Here is a 23847-nt window from a genome sequence, read left to right on the forward strand (position 1 = left end):
GGTCAGCCCAAGGACGTGCACGGGTGCCCTGCCGTGTGCCTCGGGACTGTCTTCAGTTACCTCCACTCCTCTCTGTCTTGGTGCAGAAGCCCTGATCCACTCTTCTTCTCCCAGAGGGTCGTCCAGCAGTTCATGGTACGGGGATTGGGGCATCAGGGCTCACGAGGGCTCTTGGGAGAGGAGGCGGGGGGCTAATACAGCTTTGTAGATGCCTCTTTGCTTTTTAGGATTAGAGAGTAAAAAAATAGGATAACACAGATCATGAAAACCATTACAAAAAAAAATTAATCCTTGTCCTCTCCACCAGAACTGTAATCATGTAAAGTGCCATCCACCTAGATTAATATCAGAAATTCTGTGCTTTTAAAATGTTGTGAAATCCCCAGTTGTTATATACCGTAAGACCAGTTTGTTCACTGAGGGAGAGCACAGTCCCGTGTTCTCAGCGATGCTGCTGAGAGCTGTGTTACTTCACAGCAAATGCCTCTGAATCCTGCTTTCTTCTAGGAGGGCTCCCCAGCAGGACAGCTGACTTCTTCATTTGTTTCACACAGGTTTGAATCCTGGTAAAAACTGCAAAATAGTCAAATTCCATTTATCAGGTGCTTTATAATGTTTTTTGCTAGCCTATGGGATTGCTTTTTGCTTTTTTGTGAATATAAGGAAAACACTGGAAAAGAAAAAAAAAGAAGTTGTGGGTTTTTTGGAGGCTCTTGTCAAAGTATTTTTATTCAAAAACCAAAAGTTAAAATTGTTATCAATAGGTAGCATTTGGCAGGTGCACTGTACAGACCTAGTTTCACAAAGTTAAACGACTGAGTAATTTATAGTTTCCTTACCGTGGAGCTGAGAGGCTGAATTCCTCATGCAAGGTGCTGCATGCACAGCTCATGACTGCAGAGATTTCTTGGCAGCATCTCTCAGAAACAGCCCCTCTCTTTCTTCCACTTCCCCATCTCCTGCTAAGTAAATGCTCTCTAACAGTAACTCTGGCATCCTGCTATGGTTGTGGTACATCAGCATGTATGGATCTCTGGCCGAATATGAATCAAAAGGTACATAGGTACTACTAGCAGTGAATTTAAAACAATTTTTCCAATGATTAATTGGTAAGTAACATAAAATCCTTTGTATGTATGTAAGCCATACATACATACATTGATAGATATTCAGCAAAATACTCGTTAGAGAATCTTGGCTACAAGAAGATATGTAAAAATCTAACCTTGTTTGGAAATAATTTACCAAAAGAGTGTAATGCCTCTAAGGAAAGAGCAAGACTGCGATTAATCATCAATATTGGTGCTGTCTGCCACACCTTTCATAGCTACCACAGGTTTTAAAAGTCTGGAGTAGAGATGCTTAGTGGTGTTTCGAGACCAGCTGGACACCGAAGGTTTTTTTAACCTCTTCTTTCTTCTAACATCAGATAATCTTCAGTGCAACCCAGAGCAGGTGCCAGAGGAGAAGGTCACTTCCCGCGGCGTGTGGTGGCAGGTGGCACAGTGCGGCAGGAGGGTGACACTCACGAATCTGAAGTGGTGGCCAGCGGTGAGAGCACTGTCACAGGGAAACAGAGAAAATCATGGGTTTGCTAATGGCTGTGGCTGTGGCTGTGTTTTGACAGTATAAAAGGTCTCATTTAACAGAAACCAGACATACCAGTATCAGTCCCCAGATGTAACAAAAATATGTTTATCTGAGGATTCCCACAGCACTGAGAAGTGATGACTTCCTGTGCTACACCAGAAGACACTTTCTCACTTTCTGTGGCGACAAAATCCTGGAGCTGCAAGCCCGCTCTGCTGAGATGAACCATTAAATGAAATTACTCTGATAATTAAGACCATACAGCAACTGCTAAGCATGATACTGTGCCCAGCAAAGAATTTGTGGCTTAGTTACATTTATTATAAATTCAAATATCCCATCTAGAATATAAGCTAATTTATACTGCTGTCTATTAGAGGCCCATTTATCCTTTTTGACAATGAATATTTCAGAGCAGCTGTTTGATTTAGTCTTGGAGAAAGGTTTTCATGGATCAGAGAGTAATATTTGGCCTCTCTTGTAAAGGGCTTTCCGGGCCTATGTATTTAGGTAATTTTGCTTAAAAAGTGTTTATTTTTCAAGCCTCTCTAAATAAAAGGCCAGCCTGTGTAAACTGAGGAAGCATTTCCAATTTCAGTGGGTTTATGACCATTTACCAGGGGCTGGTCCTTGATCTCCAGGCTGCAGTTACAACCATTGCAAGTGCTATATCAGAGACAGTTTTGTGGTCAGGGTTTTAGACTAATGCTAGACATAACTCCCATGGTCATGACCTTTTTCCTGATCTTCTAAGAGGCATCCATTTTGCTATTTTTCAGGAAAAAACTCTTTCTTTGTGTTGTTATCAGAACAGCAGATGAAACCCAGCTCTTTTATCCTTTCGAAAACAACCCACAAGAAATAGGCATCAGCTCTGTACAAACTTGCATCGGGTCGTGGGGTTTTTTTTAATTTAAATTCCTAAAGGAAGATATATCCTTATTTCCACAGCTATTTCTGCATAGCCAACAAACAAAAGTAAAATGCAAGAAAACCACAATCCGTATGATATCTGCTTTTTATCGTCCTCTCTCCTTTTAGCTCCTTTTTTCTGAATGGGAACCAGCAGAATGGAAATCAAATGTAAAAGAATATATATAAATGCAGCATGGGAAAAAAAATCTTTCACAAATATTTAGAATCATGTTTATTTTATGGCTTTAATACTTGGTAAAAATAGCCCCCCAAACTGAGTGCATGTGGAAAAAATGCAAACTGTGCTCTGCGTCTTCAAAATGCAATTGTGTTAATGCCACATAACAAAGCCAGAGCAGCACACTGCAAAAATGGATCTCCACGTGTAATCAGAGTGGGTAGCGCAAGCCTATTCCTCGTTTTACTCCATACGGTAAATGTGATGTCAGGTCCTATTTTCACATTCTCCTGACACCACAACATGTTCAACAGTTGACTGTTGTGTTTGCCCACTGATACTATGTTCTCAATTACAGACTATCACTTCTGCAGTTACTAGGGTAATAGATTTTGTGAAAAGCTCCCTTGGATTCTGTTTGTCAAGGCTTCCATATAAACACAAGCATCCACTTAGCCTTTTTCACTCAGCCATATCTCTAAATATAATGGCAAGCTAAACATCTCCTTGGAAGAGCTCTCAGATTTGAGAGGCTTTGGAGCTGTAAGGGGGGATATGCCGGAAACACAGGCTCTAGGTGTAATTACAGAAGTAATCATCTGTCACTCGTGTAAGCAGGCAATAACCATCTTTTTGGTTAGTCTAATTCTGAACACATGGAGGAGGCCTTAGGAAATGAAAAAAGTGATCTTCAAAATAACTTGCAAAATAAATACATCGGGATGTAATGAGAAGGGAGGAGGTGCCCTCAGCAGAGTGTGGTCTCCCCAGCTTGCCTATGGTAAGACCTGTAAATATTGACACGAGAAACATTTTCAAAGGGAAGACAAACATGCCACCGTTTACTGAAGTATTAGTTTTGTTCTGTTTAATCATTTCATCATTCTTTTTTTGGCCTTTCTTTTTTTCCTTTGCTGCCTTTCCATGGAAACATAACATAGTCTATTGTTTTGTTTAATTTTTGTCATTTGCTTTTCTTCTATTGACCTCCTCTAATATGTGTCTAATTCTATTTTTTTTCAGACAAGTTAATGATTCAGGAAGAGGAAAGACATTTTCAGGGCAGCTCGAATATAAATGATAAACTGTAAGTCACATTTGTTTGCACATGGATAGTATTTGTGGTTTCGCACTGTTCCAAAGCAGGGGCTTTGCTTCCAAGAACTGGCTGGATAGTTCATCTGTTATTTATCACAATGTCCCAAGCAGATGATTTCTGGATGATTAACAGAGCTGTCATTGCCCTCTTACATGCAGGCCGAACCGATCTTGCTGCTTTTGAAATAATTAGTAGTTGTTAGAAAGAAAAAAAGCAGCCCAGAAATACTCGTCTACTAACCTTGTTGTTAAATCTTCTAAATGCTAGCAATATTTTATCTGTAATTAAGGCCTAGATAAATTTTCCCAGCCCTCCCATTCTCCATGGCTTGCAAGCAGTTGCAATCCCAACCTTTCTTTAAATCACAGTGAGGAGATCACTGATGATTATTGACTTCTGAAAGTGGGAAAGGATCTCAGAGACAATACTGTCTTCCAAAGAGGATAGGGCAGTTTACCTTCAGCATCCCAATGGGATTAATTCAAACAGTAACCTAAACTCCAAATTATTCCAGGTGGTTTTTCCTCCTTCAGTTTAGAAACTAGGTTAGCAGAGCCCTGAGGTAGGGATGACGCTACCAAGGAAGTACTTTCTACATGCCTAGAGAGCATCTGCCAGTCCTCCTCTTCAGTTTATGGACATGAAAGGCATAGTCTGAGGCTGTCCTTGGAAATGCAAATTCATCCTAAAAACCACCAAGTTGTGTGCCGCCTTGCTGCATGGGTTTAACAAATCCAACTTACAGCCATTGCTCTGTAGGATGTTGGGGGAGTTTTCTGTGGTCTATTTAGGAACATTTTATGATTAAAGGATAGGAAATGATTATTTTTACTTCAATTGGTTAAACTGCTCATATTGCACTGTGGTAGCAAAATCTGTGACCTGAGAAAGTTTGCCAAGTTCCATGACACATCTCTCAGTACAAGCAAATCATATATAAACCCATCTTGGGTTACTTTATTTTCCTTTTCTGGGCTGTGGGAAGCTAAAAGAGAATCCATGAGTGTTATTATTATCATTACATTTACTTGTTTCATATCACTGGGCCTAAGCATCAGCCCTGTGGAAATAGAAAAGAGTCAAAATTATTCCTTAAATCTCTTGCCATGGATTCTAAGCTGCATTTACCTCTATATTTCCTGTTTATTTATGTGATTAATCTATATAGATATTTTAGAGAGGATTCAATCCCAGAGTATGCAGAGAAGTATGTTCAAATATAGTTAAGTTCCTAAAGATGAACTGGAAACACAATGGATTATTCAAAAGCAACTATGCTGCTTTTCTATCAATTTCTTCATGGCTTTTTATGGTCTATAAGTAATGTGGGTGCTAGCCCAAGAGAGAATGGTACAGAAAAAAGGCTTAGTTTTACTAAGAAGTGAAGTGGTCAAGGCCAGCCCTCTGCCCCTGCACTAACAGGCTTTTGCCGTGATGAAAATGCCATGTTCTAACTGTGTTTTTTATCTTTGAACACCTCATATGCACTCATCAAACCAAAATAGAGGAAAAAAAGGCTTATTTTGCTCATTGAAGACAACCCTTTTGACTCTTGATTAAATTTGAAATCTAGTTCTTTTAGGAAAGTGTTTAATCTAGTTTCTGCTACACAGAAAAATAACCCCAGTAATTTCCCCCTTCTTTATCTAGATATAGCAGTAACTTTAAAAATGCAGGGAATGATACTTCATTGTACTTATTCTGTGATAGAGGGCTATTTTGATTCCATTTTCATAAGAATAAGTCTCCTAACCTGACAGCATTTTTTTCCCTTTTTTGCTGTTTTCCAGATGGTATCTTTTACCCTGGGAATATGGCCATTTCCCGTCACAGAAGCACAGCAAAAGGAGGAAAACAAATGCAAAATTTCCTATTGAATGATTCAATTCACCTGGAATAACATTTGAAATAACAAGAGCAGTCTTCCATTACCAAAGTCCTGCGCACATTATTTAAACTAAAATGTGTGTTGTGGAATTGCAGTCCTGTCTGCTTGGAAAGGTAAGTGAAAACTTTCCAGAAAAATTGGTTTTCTTGCCTAGAGGGCAGTGAATGCAACCCCCCCAAAACCCCACTCAAAATACCACAGGGATTTATAACACTCATGTCCAAGAACTAATGTGCAGGTTATTCATCAGAAAATTTCGCAACAGAAAATTTCACAACAGTTTCAGTACCCACTGTTACTGCATTACGCAGTGTCTTGTTTCCCAGGGCCCTGTCACCCATCACTAGATGGTTATAAATTTTTAATTATTTTTGAAAGTTATATTGACTCCTGCAATTTCCATTTGATTTCCAAAAGCAGTTAAGTTGCCATATCAAGCTTGTAAAGATCAATGTCCTGAGTCAAGTCTTGCTGAAAACTCAGTTTCCTCCCGAATCACTGGTTCATGTTCCAAAATTTAAGTGGTCATAAGCACATTATTTGGTCAAATGTTGTAAGGTCGGTTATATATGCTATGACTGCTGGCCTGAAAGATAGCAAAGATGGTGAAGGTGCATTCATTCCCATTCTTTTTTCATATAAATGGTCTCAAATAGTCACTCTCATAGGTTTAGTTCAGCCAACAGTCCCACTGCAACCAGTGGATTAGCTGGTTTAAAATGGTTATGTGAATGACAAGAATCTGATCACCAAAAAATATTGAATCTTACTTCTGGATTCACAATGTTTTCCACTCTACTCTGTTAATGTAAAGTGGTGCAAATGTCTTTCATGAGGCCTTGAGAGAGGACTGAAGGCAGCAAGAGGAGCACCAAGCAAAGATATGTCTGTTTAAAAGCATTCTGATGAAAACTGAGCGATGCCTTTATGGCTCTGAAAGTTCATTGCAATAGAGGACGTGTTTCTGGAGTCCCATGGATTTTAAAATTATTCTGGAGTAAGCTTGATCCTCTAGATTCTAATCACATATGGGACCAGCTTTCTAGTGTTGGAGCCAGAATGTGTAAAAAAGAGCTTTGCGAACTACTGAGAGGGAGCACCAGGATGTTCAGCGCCGAGCCAGCATTTCTGCAGGGTTGCTGTAGCCCTCGCTCTGAGCTGAGGAAAGGATGGGCTTGTGGCAGAGGGCTCCAGCCCACCCAGCTGTGCTTTCTGTGCCGATGGGCCCAAGATATATCTTCATTATTCTGATCCTGTGCTTCTTTTAGGACAGAAAATATATTGCTATTATTGCTCCTTAGTTTTGTCCTCTTTATGACATTGAGCATTAGAGTATGTCTGACTTCCTAGAGACTTTTTTTTTTAATCAGTGATAACAGATAAACTGCTGGATTCTTCTAGGGAAAACTTAGTGGTATAGAGAGACCGCTAGTTCTCTTTCTAGTGTTTAATTTAATGTGCTATATTTCAACATTGCTACACTCAAAAAATAGTTCATATATATAATGAAAGAACCTTTTGTGTCTGTGACATGTATGCCAATGCAGAAGTAGCTGGCATGTGCCAGGCTCATTTTACAACAGCCAGCGGGAAGCAGGGTCAGACCAGTATAATTAGGGTGAACCTTGAGAAAACTCTACCATATATCAAGAGTAAGCTCAGTCCTTAGCTAGCCCCACAATTGCAATTGAGACCTTGGGGAAGATCAGGTCAGCGTGAGTCATTCAGGTGTAACTTGTTCATCTTTAAAACTTGGAAGAGATGTGTCTCCATGACAGTGCAGGAGAGTTGTACTGGGTAATAAGCTAGGATATCAGTTTGGTTTATGTAGAGCACTGTGAGTCCTGGCTGCTGTGTACTACTGTGGGAGACCATAGCTTAGAAAAGCCCATAAGCTGGTGCTCCAGGAACTGCCTTGGAAAGAATTTTGTTACGCTCCAACTTTTTGCTGTTCGGAACAGATTGAATTGAAATGAAATTCAGGATGGGACTCAGCCATAAGGAAAGAGAATTTTTGTTGTCTGGTGACTGTTCAGCTTGCAGTTAGCTGTAATTAGCTCTGTTGTTCCCCGATTAGCAATTGCTGGCCTTCTGCCACTCTGCTTCATAATGATAATATTAAAGAACTGAATTCACATGTAGCCTGCTACAATCTCAGGGATGCCAGTGCGGGCTCTGCTGAGAAGCTGCTTATCTATGTTTTTGTAAAAAAGAAACATCTACATTAAGTAAGAACAGATGAAAGAATGGGGCACAACAAACCGAGACTTGCCACCTGCTACATCTTACTGTTGCATTTTGGTATACTTCTATAATTTCAGGCTCTGCTTTTGCATGCTCGGAAGGTTTCCACCACTTAGATCTGTGGCTGGGCACTTGGCAGTTGGCATTTCATCTTTTGGTTCCTTGCTTCAGTGATTAGTGTATCTCCAAAAGGAGCTTAGGTGCAGTTCATGCATCTATGCATTACTGGGTGGTCCACCAAGAAACCATCTAACTCCTCAGTCCTTTTGGTTCCTGAAGGCATCCTTAATTTTTGCCCTCACACATAAAAGTGCCTTTGCCACAGGAGAGACAAATGGGTGTGTAGGTCTTTCCCTGCTGGGTCCCTGTCTAATCCTTAGGCACCTGGCACACAATGCATAGGCACTGGGGGGCTTTTGTAGATAGCCCCCTCCTGTCTAATTCCCTCAAATTAATGTGAACTTGATCGTGACCTGCAGGAACAAAATCTTACTCATTCAAAACAGAGTTAGGGCTCAAGCTCACAATTCAAATCCCGGCAATCTCCTGGTCTCTAAATTTTCCAAAGGGCTGCAGTATCAATACACAAGACAAGAAACAGCAATAGCCGAGCGGCATTTGCACAGAAGGTCAGAAGAGTGTAAATTATGTTTTCTCTTCATGATTTAGATGTCCTCAAGCTACTGCTGCGCTGTGTGGTTCTCACAGTACCTCTGTGTAGTCACTGCTTAACGTGTTCCCAGCTGATTTTGCAGCTCAGCTCAGAGCTGGGCTGTTGTCTCCAGATTCAAACTAATTCTCAGCATCCAGGGAATTTAGTTACATTTCAGTATTGTACATGAACAAGAATAACAAAAAGGATAGTAAGAAAAAAGTGTGGGATAATCATTACACTACTTTACAAAAATTAAATGAAATTTCAGCCTTTCTTTCTGAGCTACTGGATTCAGAAGGTGGCCTTCCATTTCAAATAGTTGTAACTGCTTTCCCTCTTTGAAAGTTACTGTCCTTCTCTTCATATCAGAACCAAATTCACCTTCCCATTCAGTTCTCTTTGAACTTGCACATTACACACTTTTTTACATCTCTTGTAGGACACTTAAAGTACTGATACTCACATTATTACTCATGTCCAAACTGCACTTTAAGTGATGCTAAATTTGAGAACATGGACCTTGTATGTGTGACAAAACCATTTAGCTAGGCTTTAAAAGTTCAGAAAGGTAAGAATTACTCTAAGGAAAAATCCAAGCAAGTTAAATCTGAAAACAGCATCTAGTGTACTAGGGCAACCGTAAACCTATGCCACTGTGGCAACATACAATGACCCTATTCTCATGACTAAAGCATTTTATTATTCTTCTAAATTAGCTTAAACATTTAAAAAAGAGTAGAAATTTCCTCTTTGTGTTTTCCTTCCCAGGCACACATATGGTTATTTTAGTTCTACATTCTGCTGCCTAACAGATGCCAAACACCTAATATGTTTTGATTTCTTTTAAGAGGAAATTTATTTAATTTCTTCTATATAGCAGCCTTCATCTTATAATCATTTCAGTTTATCATCTGTGTTTCATTTGTGGAGGAGAACAGGATGCCTCTTTCTTTTGAATTCATCTTGTTTTGAATAAGTATTGTGATAAAGTGGAAGTAATGAGGTTGAAAGCATCACTATACCTGTATAGACATGTTGCAGAACCAAAGGAAAGAGAAAACATTAACAAATACAGTCTACTCAGTCATCAGGTCTTTCCAAGCAGCAAAGGAGGAGAAATACACCAGAGTTAATAAGGCATAGTGCTTTTGAAGTAGACAGAGGAGGAATGAAGCACAGTGTCTCCCTTGTGCCAATATGACAGATACTTCCTTTTAGTCTCCTACTAATTTTTTTTTTGATTGTTTGAAACAGTGCTTTGAATAGTTGGAGCTAGCTAAGCAATGGATAGTTTAATTTTTTACATCATTTCATTCACCTTTAATTAGCAGATTTTACTAGCCTTTTCAGCAACTATTGTTAACCACTTATGTAGCACCGTAATGATCTTGTGTGAGGACTTTATATTTTTCAGAACTAATTGCTGCCTTACAACAGAAAAGGAAAGTGGGACTCCAGCTCCCCAAGGTAAGGTTGAATGACGGGTTTTGCACAACTTCTGATAAATAACACTCTGAGTCTCTATTGTGTTACAAAGGCCATTTGTCCACTTAAGAAACACTTTAAAAGCATCTGTCACTGTCTTTTCTTTGCTTCAGTGCACTATGCACTAAAAGCATTATTTCCACAAGGGAAATTAGAAAATCCACCTGCAAAATTATCCCTATACCTCCAAGCTAGCTGGAGAATATTCACAGCAGCTTCTTGTTGTTATTGGATTTGGTTATTGAGAATGTAAAATAAATCCAAGTAAAAATAATTAAATAAACTTGTGGGGTTTCCTTTCTTTCCTCTGTGCCTGACAGCTGCATTAACACTTAAACCTTCTTTCCCTTAATGCCTGTTTCCTTAGGACAAATCATTTATACTTTTATAATGTGCTCAAAATTGTCAGTCTCTTATGCTCTGTAAGTGCAACTTATTTTCTGCTGGGAAAAGAAATAAATATAAATACATCAATTCTGGCATAGTGTAGATACTTCATGGACATGTTGGTCAAGATCCTCACATCTGTTGGATCTTTCCAGTATGAAAATTTTCTGAGATCTGGCATATTTGTTGAGCTAGAGGATATAACGTGGTCTACTCAAACATATGTGCTAGGACCTTGGTGTTTTAGGAGCTGCACAGAAAACAGAACAAAAACATCATCAAAGCCCTGAGAACTTGGAGTCTAATGTGGAAGAAGAGGCAGCAGATCAATAGAAGTCACATAAGTGCTTCTCAACAGGAGAGAGGACAGTTGTCCCAGGAAATTTCCAAACGAGCCAAGGGGCTGTTGAAGCATCACGGAAAAGGAAAGTTTAGGAAAGAGTTTAAAGACAGACTGGGAAGTTTTGCATGTATTTGTAACAAGTGGCTCTCAAACATTAACAGTAGCTGGAAAGAAAGGATAAAGCTGCTTTTTGAAAATCTGGCCAGGTACAAGCTAGCCACATGCTCTGAACAAAGCCCGAAGCTGGCTTCAGAGCCAAATCAGAAGAAAAAAAGCTGTTGTTGGCTGGGAAGGTCCTCAAAAGCCTTTGTTTGACATGAAAGAGAGGAGGAACCTCAGAGAGAGAGAGAAGGTGACTAATGGCATGGAGAATTATCATTGCAAAGCTCTTCTGGGTATATAGGGGAGACATGGGATTTACTTGGGCCCAAGGAAGCATGCCACATGCATGAGATGAGAGCCTGGATAACAGTTTGAGCTGAGTGAATGAATCAGAAACAGTGTATTTTAGAGAAGTCAGATAGAAAGATGCTGTAATTCTGAGTGTGAAGACTTCAAGAACAAGAAAGTCAGGTTATGGTCCTGTGTGATCATATGCTTGATAGTTCTGTCCACAAGAAATGAGCAGAAAAATACTATGGAGAATATGAGTTTTATATTAGCGACATTGAGCCTAAATGTCTACAGAGAAGTTTTAGAGCTAGACTAGGATTTTAGTTTGGACAAAAGAGTGGGATTTATCCTACCTAACTTTATATAGCTACAATGTATTACCCTTTATTGTGAAAGGAAAGAAGCACAGTTAGATCGTCACTCAGCTGCTTTATTTTAGTGATGTTCTTTAGCAGTTGGATTAATGGCACCCTACAGTTCTTCAAATATTATTGGCTTGATTTTTCAGACTACACGGAGAGCCTACAATGGGTGGTTCAGAAATAAATATCTCCATTCAGACGTATGAATCCCATCCACAGGGCCAGAATACAGGGCTAGAAGTGAGGCATAGAAGCGGAGGTAGAATTTATGTTTGTAGATGACATTTACTTAGAAAAGATGCACACAGAAAAGACAGAGCTGTAGGAGATCACCACAGAGGGATGGAAAAAGACAAGGCCTCACTGAAGAACATACAGAAGGAACCGTTAGAGAGGTAGGAGGGTTTATTTACTGAGGTCAGTAACTAGAGACTGGAAACACAGGAAAGAGGGCTAAAGATGGTGAGTTGAGCATACATGGAAAAACATACCAGAACTTGTCAGTTTTCTCTTGGAACAAATAAATGAGGTTTTGGGGGAAGTGAGAAGCAGAGGCAGGCATAAGGAGGATTTTGAGGAATGGGTCAAGCTTGTGAGAAAATTCTTCATTTTTTTCCAGAACTCAGTCTCCATACCTGTAAAATGGGACCATAGCAAGTACTGCATCATGAATCATCATGTAGAGCACGGAGATACTCTTCTTGGAGGCAAACAGCAGCAGGAGCCAGAGCCACTCTGGGTCCTTAGCAAAACTTTCTAATTCTTTTTGCTTCTCACTGCACTGCCCCAGCTGCTCTGTTACAATGAATCAGTGTACTCTGTTTCCTCCAAGGCCACATACACTTTGTAGAGTGTGATGCTTCTTGATGAAGTATAATATGGCAAGACAAAATTTGATTCATTCAGTTTATGCCACTGTTCACATACGGTGCACATGAGCAATCATGTTTCCATGAAGGCTCTCCTCACTTTGTTTCCTTTCCATCCTCCCTGTCTCTCATATCTTCCATCTCTGTCTTTAGGGCAACAGCCTAGAAAGGAAAAATTGCAAAACATGCTATTGCTTAACTATTCATTGGATGCAGTTTAAAAATCCTGTGAAGGGTGAGCTGGATGGTATTACAGATACATCAGGAATAAAACTGGTTAGGGCAAATTGTTGCCCATATATTGCCGTTCTGGAACGCAGACGTCACAAGCAATGAGGAAAGATTTTCCAGTAGGAAAAAGTAAGCTGCTCAGCTTGAAACAGGCAACACAGATTACAAATCAGGATTCTCTATTTTCAGCATAATAATTAATGAATTGAAATTAAGCTTTACAGCAATGACAGTTGCTGATTCGAAGGAATATCCCACCACTAATTTCTGAGTTTCCTGGGGTGGGAGGGTTTGATTGTTTTGTTTGATTTTTAACACACAGCACTAGTACGTCATAACACTGTCATCTTTGTCACTGAGAGATAATTATACCTTTTTTTGTTTCAGTTTGATCCAGGCACTTAAGCAAACCAGTCTTTTTGTACTATAGGAAGAATGAAAAATCCAGAGCAAAACTATAGGTACGCCTCAGCTTGGGGAAAACTCAGACTTATGCTGGTTCTTATCTGCTAAAAATAATGTGTAGCTGGCTGTAAGCCTACTTGGCAGGGGACTTGTGAGGGTTTTCAGGTCTGAAACTCTGCTTCAGGTGTTGATTGTCATCTGCTAGCCTTTTGGCAAAAAAAATACATGGAACTTGGATTTTAGGCTAAAAGGGCTTGATAGAATTGCAATAACAGTAAATTTACTTGTATGTGCAGCTCCATTGAAACTTCAGAAAACCTTTTAAAAGACTCCTGCCACTTCAGGGGTTACATTTCCAGTGTATTTTAATTCCAATGAGGTTCATGTGTCTCTTAAAATAGAAATACTTGTTTTTCTTCTTTAGTTCAACAGTGAACTCTCTAGTTGGATTATTGCTAGTAACATGGACACTGATAAGAGTTTTCAGGCAATGTTAAGACCCAGAGTTTTAGATTTTCTCCTAAAATGGACTAATTGGGATACAAAAACTTCCAAGGTTTTTGAAAATGTCAATGAAAACAATAAAATTTTTCAAAATTAAACCTGTTTCTGCCATGCTGGATACACATACCTCAGAGTATCACACAAGTGCATGAGAACTACAGACTGACTTACATCACTTTGTGTTCTAAGATGAGGGCATAATTTGCTTAAAAAGCCAAAATGCCTCTATTTTTAGACTCATGACTGCTCATGATATAAAGGAAACTAATTTCAAAATGTTTTCCTAATTATAAAGGAACAGATTATTTTGCTGCATTACAATAGCACTTTCCTCCAAAATTTTTATGCACGCTATTATATAACACTGAATTACTTGCTTTTCTAAGAAAAATGTTTGAACACCTTTGAATGCAGGTCTGTGGATTTGGAATGCTAATATTTGGCACAGTAATATTTTTTCATATCTTGCAGTTTATTTACATTAATATGCTTTTGTGGGATTATAAATACATTACATTATTACATGTACAATAATGTGTAAGGATAAAACACCATAATAAATTGCACTTTGTGACTTTTGCTATAAATAACATTCCTTATTTTACTCTCTTGTGCTCAGTTTTCACTGTTAGTCTGCTTTGGAGTTCTGTGTCAGTTGGCTGCAGTCACCACTGTGGTCCTCAGGTTTTTTTCAGTGCTGAAATAGCCAATTTGGGAGCAGAGCTGGTGCAATGGGAATATGCACTGTACAAAGATAATATGGATAATACAAACTAGTTCACTGGCTGTTGCTGTTTATCTCCTCTTCACACCGAAAGAAAAAGAAATCTGGCTAAATTAGTTGATTACAGAATGACCTTGATCCATTGTTATGTACACCCATCAGAAATGAAAGGCAGTAATAGGATTGCTGTAGGCTGGGTACTTTCTTTAGAGAAAGAGTAGATTTAATGACCTTGTGCAAGGCACAGCTGGGACCCTGCTGGACTATTGCATGCAAATTTAATCACTTATGTTCTAGTCTCCGTGAAAAAAATGCAGGCAACCAACAGGGAGAAAGAGTCTAAAAGATTAATCTTCTTTAACTAAGTAAGTGAAGCAGAAGCTGAGAGGGAATATCATGGTTTTGGAAATATATCAGAGCTGAGAAAAAACCTGTGTGCTGTTACTACTACTTAGTCTAACTGACAAGGCAGATAATGGATCCAGACTATCTAGGAATACAGGCAGGCTAGAAGTCAGCATGAGTTTTACCCATCAAAGCAGTGTGGTCTGGAACAACTTTCCAGTACAGTAAATATAGCAAAAGCCATATATAGTTTAAATCTTGATCAGTTTTTTAAAAAATCATTGTATATTCTGAGGTCCCCAAGTGATGTTTTATACAAAGATAGGAATCTTGAAAATGTGAGTTGAGGCTGCTGCACAACTGTCATTGCAGACAATGTTCACTAAAAGTTTTTGAGTTGGAAGAAGCATCACTGTTTCATCTCAGGCTCAGAAAGCCTGTTCTTCCCAATGATTAGGAGAAAATGAAATCTTACCACAAGCTAAGTTACTTAAGAACAGTAAATATGTATCAGAATATAGAAGGTTTGGTACAATGCTATGGCTACACATGTTTATCTTATCACAGGATTCATAAAGATTTTGTGTTAATTTGTTCAGCCACTGAGGCAGTTACTCCATTTATAACATTTATAACTTAATTTATAATTTGAAAACCTTTGCCAGACAAATACTTCTGAAATTATCTGTGTTACTAGAAGTCTCTAAGATTTCTTTTTTCTTTTTGTGGAATACTAGCTTGTAAGTACAATCTAGAAATCCTTTCTTCCAACAATTTTTACTCTCACTATCCAAATAAGTATCACTGTTGATATCTTTTTCAAATTTTACTTTTATGCCAAGATATATCTGACATGAAGATGTATGGAATGTACAAAATGAGTTGAAATCAGGATCTCTGAATAAACAGTATGCTTGATGCCATAGTCCACTGAAACCACATGGAGACATCAGCAAACCAACTTATCAATGGCACAAGTGGGATTTTTGGAGGGGTGAAAGGGCCTCTGAATAGTGTCCCATCCATGACTTCAAGTGAAAAGATGAAGATGTTCTATTAGTGAACACATCTATTCTGTGAAAAACAGTATTGCAAATACTGTACAAAAAATCCTTATTATTTGAATGATATTATCCTGAGCAATAAGCACCCAGGTATTCTAGTCTCAGGTCCCAAAGTATTCATGCACAAATACTGCGATGGTCTGAAACAACAAACAGCATTTGAATCATGTATGTAATTTTAAAGGAGTAATGGAGAATAGTGCAGTCAAAACTGCAGTTATCAATAGACCTGTAAAAGCAGAAAGTTCTGCCACAAAAGTGATTGAAAACTGCTGTGGTGAGAAGGAGAAATTAGTGTGTTGCTTTACACTCACTGCAATGGACTCAGCCTCTCTTCTACTCCTCCTTTGCCTGAGAATTAAAGATGCTGGCCCAGCTCAGTCAGCAAAGACACTGGTCAAAGCACTTCATTATTGTTGTGGTTTAACCCCAGCCAGCAACTAGGAAGACAATTAACTCTATCCCAGCTGAAACCAGGACAATTATTTACTGGAAATATATTAGAAAACAGGTTTCTAGAGCTTTCTCTGTTTTCTGGCTAGTGCGGAGCTGGGTAGCTGAGGAAGGAACTCAGAGACCCGTGAGAAGCAGCTGAGCCCAGTCAGCAAACCGGCTGCGACTCGCAGAGCTGCAGCAGGGAAATGCACTGCCCAGCGGAAGGGACTGCTTGGGTTTGAGATTGCCCCTGTGCTCTTTTAGGCTGATACCAGGTCTGCAGTTCACTGAATATCACAGTATGTATATGGTATAAAACCAGGAGGAGGCAAGCTGAAAGTGCCATTTTTTCTTGGTTTGTGCCCTGCTGCGATATCGTGATAATTTTTAGCATAAATTACTTTGCACTTAACCCTTAACAGAGATATAATGCCTGTAGAAGCATGCATCACTGTCCAGGTTTCTCATGGTTCAGGTACTCCACAGTTTGGTGGTTTAGGACATATAATTTATTTCTTTTGATTCTTCTCTATATGCTGTCAAATTTTCCAAGCAGATTAGAACTCTGGTAGGGAAAGTCCTGGGAAAAAAATCAGGACTTCTCATTCAACCTAAACCCACAAATTTACATCGTATCTCTTTGTGTGTATTTTCTGTTCATGATTGTATAAGTATAGAGTTTGTTACTGGAAACCTTCCTAAATAAAGCAAACAACTAATGAGTATTTCATTGAGTGAGTTAATGTGCAGTTTTTCCTTAAGTAAGTAAGTACTTAATTTTTTTAAAAAGTGTAAAATTTTGTCACCTTAGTAAAGAGGAGAAACTACAGCATGTGTCTTAAGTGATCAATTTGCAGATAGCTAGAATTAGTTACTGTAGAGTCTAATCTATTTGTGTGCAGTGTTGGGTAACCTGAATTACAAAGTACCTTATTAAGAATTTGCCACCTAACGGTATGAGATTGATTCAGCGCAATGGCATTTAAAGCTTTGGAGCTCACTAGGAAAATTAAGTCTCGTAAGAGGCAGACAGTTTGTGCAAGGTGGGTTTGGAGGAGGGTGAGCTGAGTATGATGCTCCTTGCCCGCAGGACACATGGGGCAGATGGATGGGTTCTTGTCACCCAGGAGCCAGGGGCTTAATGCAGGGGCTGCGCATGGGGCAGCTCTGTGCCCCAGTGTCTGACTCCTCTCCCGGCAGCAAAGGCAGAGATGGAGACTCTCCAGTCTTTTAAAGACATTCACAGAGGCTGAAACCTGCCTTTTGGAGTATGAACCCCTGGCTTTCAGAGGTTTTGTAGTTTCTAGAAGGGGCATTCTGCATTATAATTTTGAATATAACCACCTTGATACTGCCCAGGTGCCTCTCTCTCGCACCGTAGAGACTGCCGCAACATTCTGTGTAGCTGTAGTCCCAAACTACCCTCATATATTTTTGCAGTTGGGTTGTTATCTCTTCAACATAACAAAACTGAGTTTCTCAAGTACGCTTTGCAGCTGATTAAGCCTTTGAAATGGTGCTGTCAATACTTTCTGAACTGACAGCTTTAAAACAGGTTACTTTTTAAACTTCTTGATGAGTTTTTCTAAGCTAATGTTCCCTGCACTACAATTGCATAATAGTGTCAGATCGAACTCTCTTTAAACCTGCTGCTGTTGCTTTGATTTGAAGTAAATAGATTTTATTTACATCTTTCAATTTTTAATTTACTTGATCTCAGTGGAATCAGTTATTCTTGGGCATTGATTCATATTTAAATTATCTACAAGAAATGCATTATTGAGTATTAGGATAATAACACAATAATGATCTGATTAAGGTGGTAGTTTTAAATCACAAATATAAATTTTGTCTTCAGCCTGAGGTTCCACAGGTTAATTTGGGGGAGAATATGTACTTAGCACAGCCAGACTGGGTCCTCAACAAAAAAAGTTATTAGCATATAAAATATAAAGTGAAAGCTCTAAGTATTTTATAAATAGTATTGATGGGGTTTTGCATCCAAGAAAGATCATAATGTTAGATATATTAAGTCTTTGTGTTCACTAATGCATGTGATTAGACACAAATATCTGCTTATAACAGAATCTCACTGGAGAGTTGGGAAAGTGTGTTTGTTTGGATGCACAACAGTTTAAATAATTCAAGGACAAAGGAAAATGTAGTTACTTGAATAATAGATAAATCAGCAGACTGTGAGGAGAAGATCTAAAATAAAACTATCTATCCCCCCTGTTCAGTGACAGGGGAGATAATTTTGATGACTCAGAGGTTGTCTATCTTCAGATATTAAGTGAAATAGCTGTCTTGGAAAATAGCGGCCATTTGAGGATTTACGATGAAACAGTTATTCTGGCTATTTCACCACATTTTCAAATGCAAACAAGTCTTGACTGCTGACGTATTTATGAGTTTAGCTGCTGGTGTTTATTTTAAGTTCATGTTTGCAAAAGTTGGATGACTTAAATGATTAATAGTAGAGTCAGAGATTGGGTAACTACAGCCTTCCCAAATATTTCTATGTAGTCCATTTACGTTATTAGCACTGTGCTTTCCACAGTTGAGGTGTCAGCATTGGAGGCTAGATAGTAAAAATATTCTTTTTATAAAGAAGATAAAAGAGAATAATTACCTTTTTCTATCATAGACATTACTAGCAGGAGTCTAATTTAATCATGCATGTTAACACAGCTGAATAAAGTTACCACTATATATTGAGCTACCTGATAGTAGAGGATTTTGTGTATTCTTCAATGTGTGGCTGGATACCAGCCCAGGGACCTACAGCGCTGGGCTATCTGTTATGCTGCAACTTGCTGTGGTTGATATTAAAGGAAATACTGGGAAATGTGGGTCTGCATGTCAGAAAAATGAGAGTGAAGGATTTTTGGATTCTCCATCCAATAAAACTAAGGCCCAGTTCTTAGAGGTATTATCCTAATTCTGCTGGAAGAAGACAAGTAAAATCAGGCTTATCTGCAAAAAGTTTCCACCAACAGGCAAAAGCCCAAAGTTTTTGGGTTGTGAAGACTTGAAAATTTGGTCATGTATTTTCATAAGCACCTACACACCCCTCACAGCAGCTAGTGCAGGGACATATATTAGTTAGTCTCTACTTTACTGAAGCAGTCCAAATTCTACGTGTATCTTGAATAACTCATTATTCTTGATAGAATTTTGTAGATATATTTTTCCAAATTTTAAACAGGTAACCCAATACTAATTCTTGTGGGACATCACGAGCCAATTTCTCTTTTCTTAATGAATTATTTATAATTTTCCATTGTCAGTAGCTCACAAGCCAGCTTTTGATTGGACTAATTGTATTGTTGTCTAAGCCAAACTGATTTAATTTTCTCCATAGACTATCATATGCCTCCTCATCAAATGCCTGTCTAAAATCCAAGCATACCCATGGCACTCTCTCACTTTGGTTTTCTGCCTAAAAACTATCAAGCGTGTCTGGCCAGCTTTATTTTTAGTATTTCCATGTAGTTTTGTTTCCATGACAACAATCCCATCTAGGGACTAGATAGTGACAGCCCGTCATCTGTCACACAGGGACTATGAGAACTCTGGGACACCTCATGACATTTCTGAGCCTCACCTAGATGTTCACCCAGACCATGAGAGTGGGCTCAAGGACTGGTCTCCCCAGTGTCCTCTGAAAGAGAAGGACCAAGAATAAACAAAAAGCAGTGCTGGCTATGGCCCACACTCCAGCTATCAAGCCTAAATGAACAGTAAATGGTTCCACTGAAACAGGCACAAAGAGACATTCCCACCAAACATGGGGAAAGCAGTGAGAGAATTAGGATTGGGAATATCAGAGGCACAATGTACCCACCTGCCACGTACCTCCCATCACGTCGCTGCCATCAGGAGCTACAGGATCCCCTGGGGATAGGACACAACCCATAGCAAGGCATGTTGTGTTAGTTCTGCTGCAGTCCAAGATGATCTCACCATGTGGTGTTTGCTTCAAGATGAGCTGAAACTTTACCTGAAACCAAGGATGCATGATGAGGCTGGATGATTTTAACTTGATCTTTCAAGGAATTCAGGTTTGGCTCGAGGTAAAGCAAAGGTTCCTTCAGGAGATGTTATGCATTTGGGAAAAATAATGAATACATTTGTGGTACATTTGCTATCATGATTGCTAAAATACAGTAAATTGTCACTCTATAGTAAGGGAGGATTTGTTTATCAGATTAAGACAAAGTAATTTAAAAATGTATTCTAGTATATTTTCTGAGTTTCAAATCTGACTCAGTCTTTCTGACAGTCTTTTAAAAAGGAACCAAACATTGCATGAATGACATTCAAAGAGTGTGTTACGTGTATTGAAGCATGCTGAAACTTTCTGTGTTAACTTGTTAGATACAATGAACTCTGCCCTGTAACAATTGCTTGTTTTCTTCACTGAAACAACTTCAAATTTTCTCTTTATCTGCCCCATCAACATAATTATAAAAGTGTCAAACACACATACTGAAATGAAATTTAAAATAAGAATAACAACAATAAATAAACAAAACACAAGATATTTTTAAAACAGCTTGAAGAGCTCCTGCTATAACACCCAAGGAAGAATGAAGGGACATTTCTTACCATGGATTAGAGAAATACGATTTTCTCTTGAGCACAGACCCTTAATGCCCAACTCTAGCCATATGAGCATGGACTATTACATTTAGTGTTCTTTTTTCCAAGTTGTTGAGGCCTTGATGGAATTTTAGATGCAATGTTGACTTAATTTGAGTATTTCATAGTCATATGCCACCTGGTGTGCAATAAGGCCAACTCTACCAGTGTAGTAGACAAGGTAGCTTACCTGTTCAGTGAAAGGACAAATATAGGAGGAGAGGAAAAAAAAGTTTAGGCCCAGTACAGTCTCTTAAACATTTAGTACCAGCAGCACTGTAAAGCAGAGGAGGAAAAAGTCCCAAGAGGGCAAAAGTATTAAGATCATTGTTTTTCAACCCAAAGCAAAGCAGAAACTAAGTAAGTCCTGTGTCTTCTGGCCCACAAACGTGTCTTCACTCTCCGTGGTTTTCAAGTGCTGTCTGACCAGCAGATTCTCAAGTCCTCTCTGACCAGCAGTCATTTAGGTGTTTTGCATAAGAACAGTTTAAGTGGGACAGAACCAAATATATCAGTGTTTATGGTACACACCTGCAAGGTGGGAGACGTTGGTTCAGGTTTCTGTTCCAGCTGGGAGACAGCTAACTCAGGTCTCCAGTTTCTAGAGAGAGTATCCATCCTACTGTGCCAGTCTCATCATGAGGAGAGTGTCTGTCTTATGAAAAAGAAAGGACTGAACAAATACAGATAGTTAGCTGCAGGAGACAGGTGTTGGCTGTGAACCCCAAAGTAGCTGTGACGCTTCACATTGTTGGAACAGCCCAGGCCAACTGCTCCACAGGGGAGCTTTGTCTGTGTATTGTATAGGGGATCCTGAATTTTGAATTCCCCTGTAATCAGGGTCCTTGCAAGATTAATCCTCTGCCCTTTGTCATTTCTGAATAATGGATAAACAAGTAAAATCAGTTTTGATACCTCCATGTAGCATCTCATCTTACATTTCCCTACGGCTGTTTATACAACTCTACTTCATCATCTTTATGTTTTAGAAGGCAGCAATGTTTGTACTAGAAGAGCTATTCTCTTGGATATGTCCAAGCAGTAACACTGAACATTCTTACATGACTACCAGTAGGTTTCTTTGACTGGACTACTGGTTTCTGCTGGTCTCCAGTCAATAGGAGGGTCTGCTCTCTCAACATTTCATCTACCTCATTACTTTGTTCCAAAGCTGTAATACTGGAATAGTAGAGGCAAAGGTGAAGCTTGAAAAGCTGGTGGCTCATGGCTTAGACAAGTGTACTCTTCGCTGGGTAAAAAACTGGCTGGATGGAGGAGCCCAGAGGGTTGTGGTGAATGGGGTGAAATCCAGTTGGCAGCAGGTCACAAGTGGTGTTCCCCAGGGCTCAGTGTTGGGGCCAGTTCTCTTTAATATCTTTATCAATGATCTGGATGAGGGGATCGAGTGCACCCTCAGTAAGTTTGCAGATGACACCAAGTTGGGAGGGAGGGTTGATCTGCTCGAGGGCAGGAAGGCTCTACAGAGGGATCTGGACAGGCTGGATCGATGGGCTGAGGCCAATTGTATGAGGTTCAACAAGGCCAAGTGCCGGGTCCTGCACTTGGGTCACAGCAACCCCATGCAGTGCTACAGGCTTGGGGAAGAGTGGCTGGAAAGCTGCCCGGCAGAGAAAGACCTGGGGGTGCTGGTTGACAGCCGGCTGGATATGAGCCAGCAGTGTGCCCAGGTGGCCAAGAAGGCCAACGGCATCCTGGCCTGTATCAGAAATAGAGTGGCCAGCAGGAGCAGGGAGGTGATTGTTCCCCTGTACTCATCACCGGTGAGGCCGCACCTCGAGTCCTGTGTTCAGTTTTGGGCCCCTCACTACAGGAAAGATATTGAGGTGCTGGAGCATGTCCAGAGAAGGGCAACCAGGCTGGTGAGGGGCCTGGAGCACAAGTCTTATGAGGAGTGGCTGAGGGAACTGGGGCTGTTTAGTCTGGAGAGAAGGAGGCTGAGGGGAGACCTCATCGCTCTCTACAACTACCTGAAAGGGGGTTGTAGTGAGGTGGGTGCTGGTCTCTTCTGTCAGGTGGCTGGAGATAGGACGAGAGGAAAAGGCCTCAAGCTGCGGCAGGGGAGGTTTAGATTGGATATTAGGAAAAATGACTTTACTGAAAGGGTTGTCAGACATTGGAACAGGCTGCCCAGGGAAGTGGTTGAGTCACCATCCCTGGAGGTATTCAAAAAGCGCATAGACAAGGCACTTCAGAACATGGTTTAGTGGGCATGGTGGTGTTGGGCTGATGGTTGGACTTGATGATCTTAGAGGTCTTTTCCAAACATAATGATTTGATTTGATTGAATCAATCACATGAAATTTCTTTTCTTACACAGAGACACCTGAGATACATGCAAATGAAATATTTGATGTGCAGAATAATCTAGCAAAAGCTAATTTCTATGATATGTTTACAAGAATTATTTCCACTGAAGAGTAATCAGGTATCCTCTCATAATCCTCTAACTCAGCTTCAGTTTAACAAATTTGTTGTGTCCAGGTTCTGTCTTTTATCTGTACTTGCTGCTATTAGTTCTGCTATGACTTCTACCTTTTTATGTTTGAAAGCTACTTTTTTCAAACTACTAGTTAGAAGCCATGGGTCAGACACATTTATATACAAAACCACCACGTGTGGGATGGATAATGGCAATGAAATTACCATGAAAATCATTTAGTCTGAAAGAGTGAAATTACATCTATTGTGCTCCCAAGGAGACAATACATGAAGTGCTAAGGGAAGTGTTATAATCAGATACTTTGATTAAGCTTATCAAGAGAAACACAAAAAGCTGCTATTATGAGTACCCATTCCCACAGACATTGGCAATTTTTCATACTTAAGTTTTCAAACAAACAAACAGAACAAAATAGCACCCACCCCCAAATTCTCCCCTAAATTATGAGAACAAGTAGTACCAGTTTAGGTTAAAGATAATGTTTGTTTCCAATACTTGTAGTGACTTATGTATCAAAATTTTGGCTGTTAATTTTGGCTTAGACTAAGCATCCAAAAACTTGGTGGTTTTACTGAAATTCTTCAATCTTTAAAGCAGATCTGGAATGACTGAAAGAATATTAAGGT

The 23847-nt window shown here is 39.5% G+C and overlaps 1 long non-coding RNA gene across 1 annotated transcript; it reads left to right on the forward strand.

The window, feature by feature from the left end:
- The first annotated feature begins 3166 nt into the window (after positions 1 to 3166).
- LOC138688551 (uncharacterized) lies at positions 3167 to 12365 on the forward strand. The gene is made up of 4 exons (XR_011327415.1): positions 3167 to 3770; positions 5573 to 5783; positions 9984 to 10036; positions 12159 to 12365. It is a non-coding gene; the product is annotated as an uncharacterized lncRNA (long non-coding RNA).
- Positions 12366 to 23847: the final 11482 nt, after the last annotated feature.

The sequence above is a fragment of the Haliaeetus albicilla genome, chromosome 2, assembly GCF_947461875.1.
Source record: "Haliaeetus albicilla chromosome 2, bHalAlb1.1, whole genome shotgun sequence".
Lineage (NCBI taxonomy): Eukaryota > Metazoa > Chordata > Aves > Accipitriformes > Accipitridae > Haliaeetus > Haliaeetus albicilla.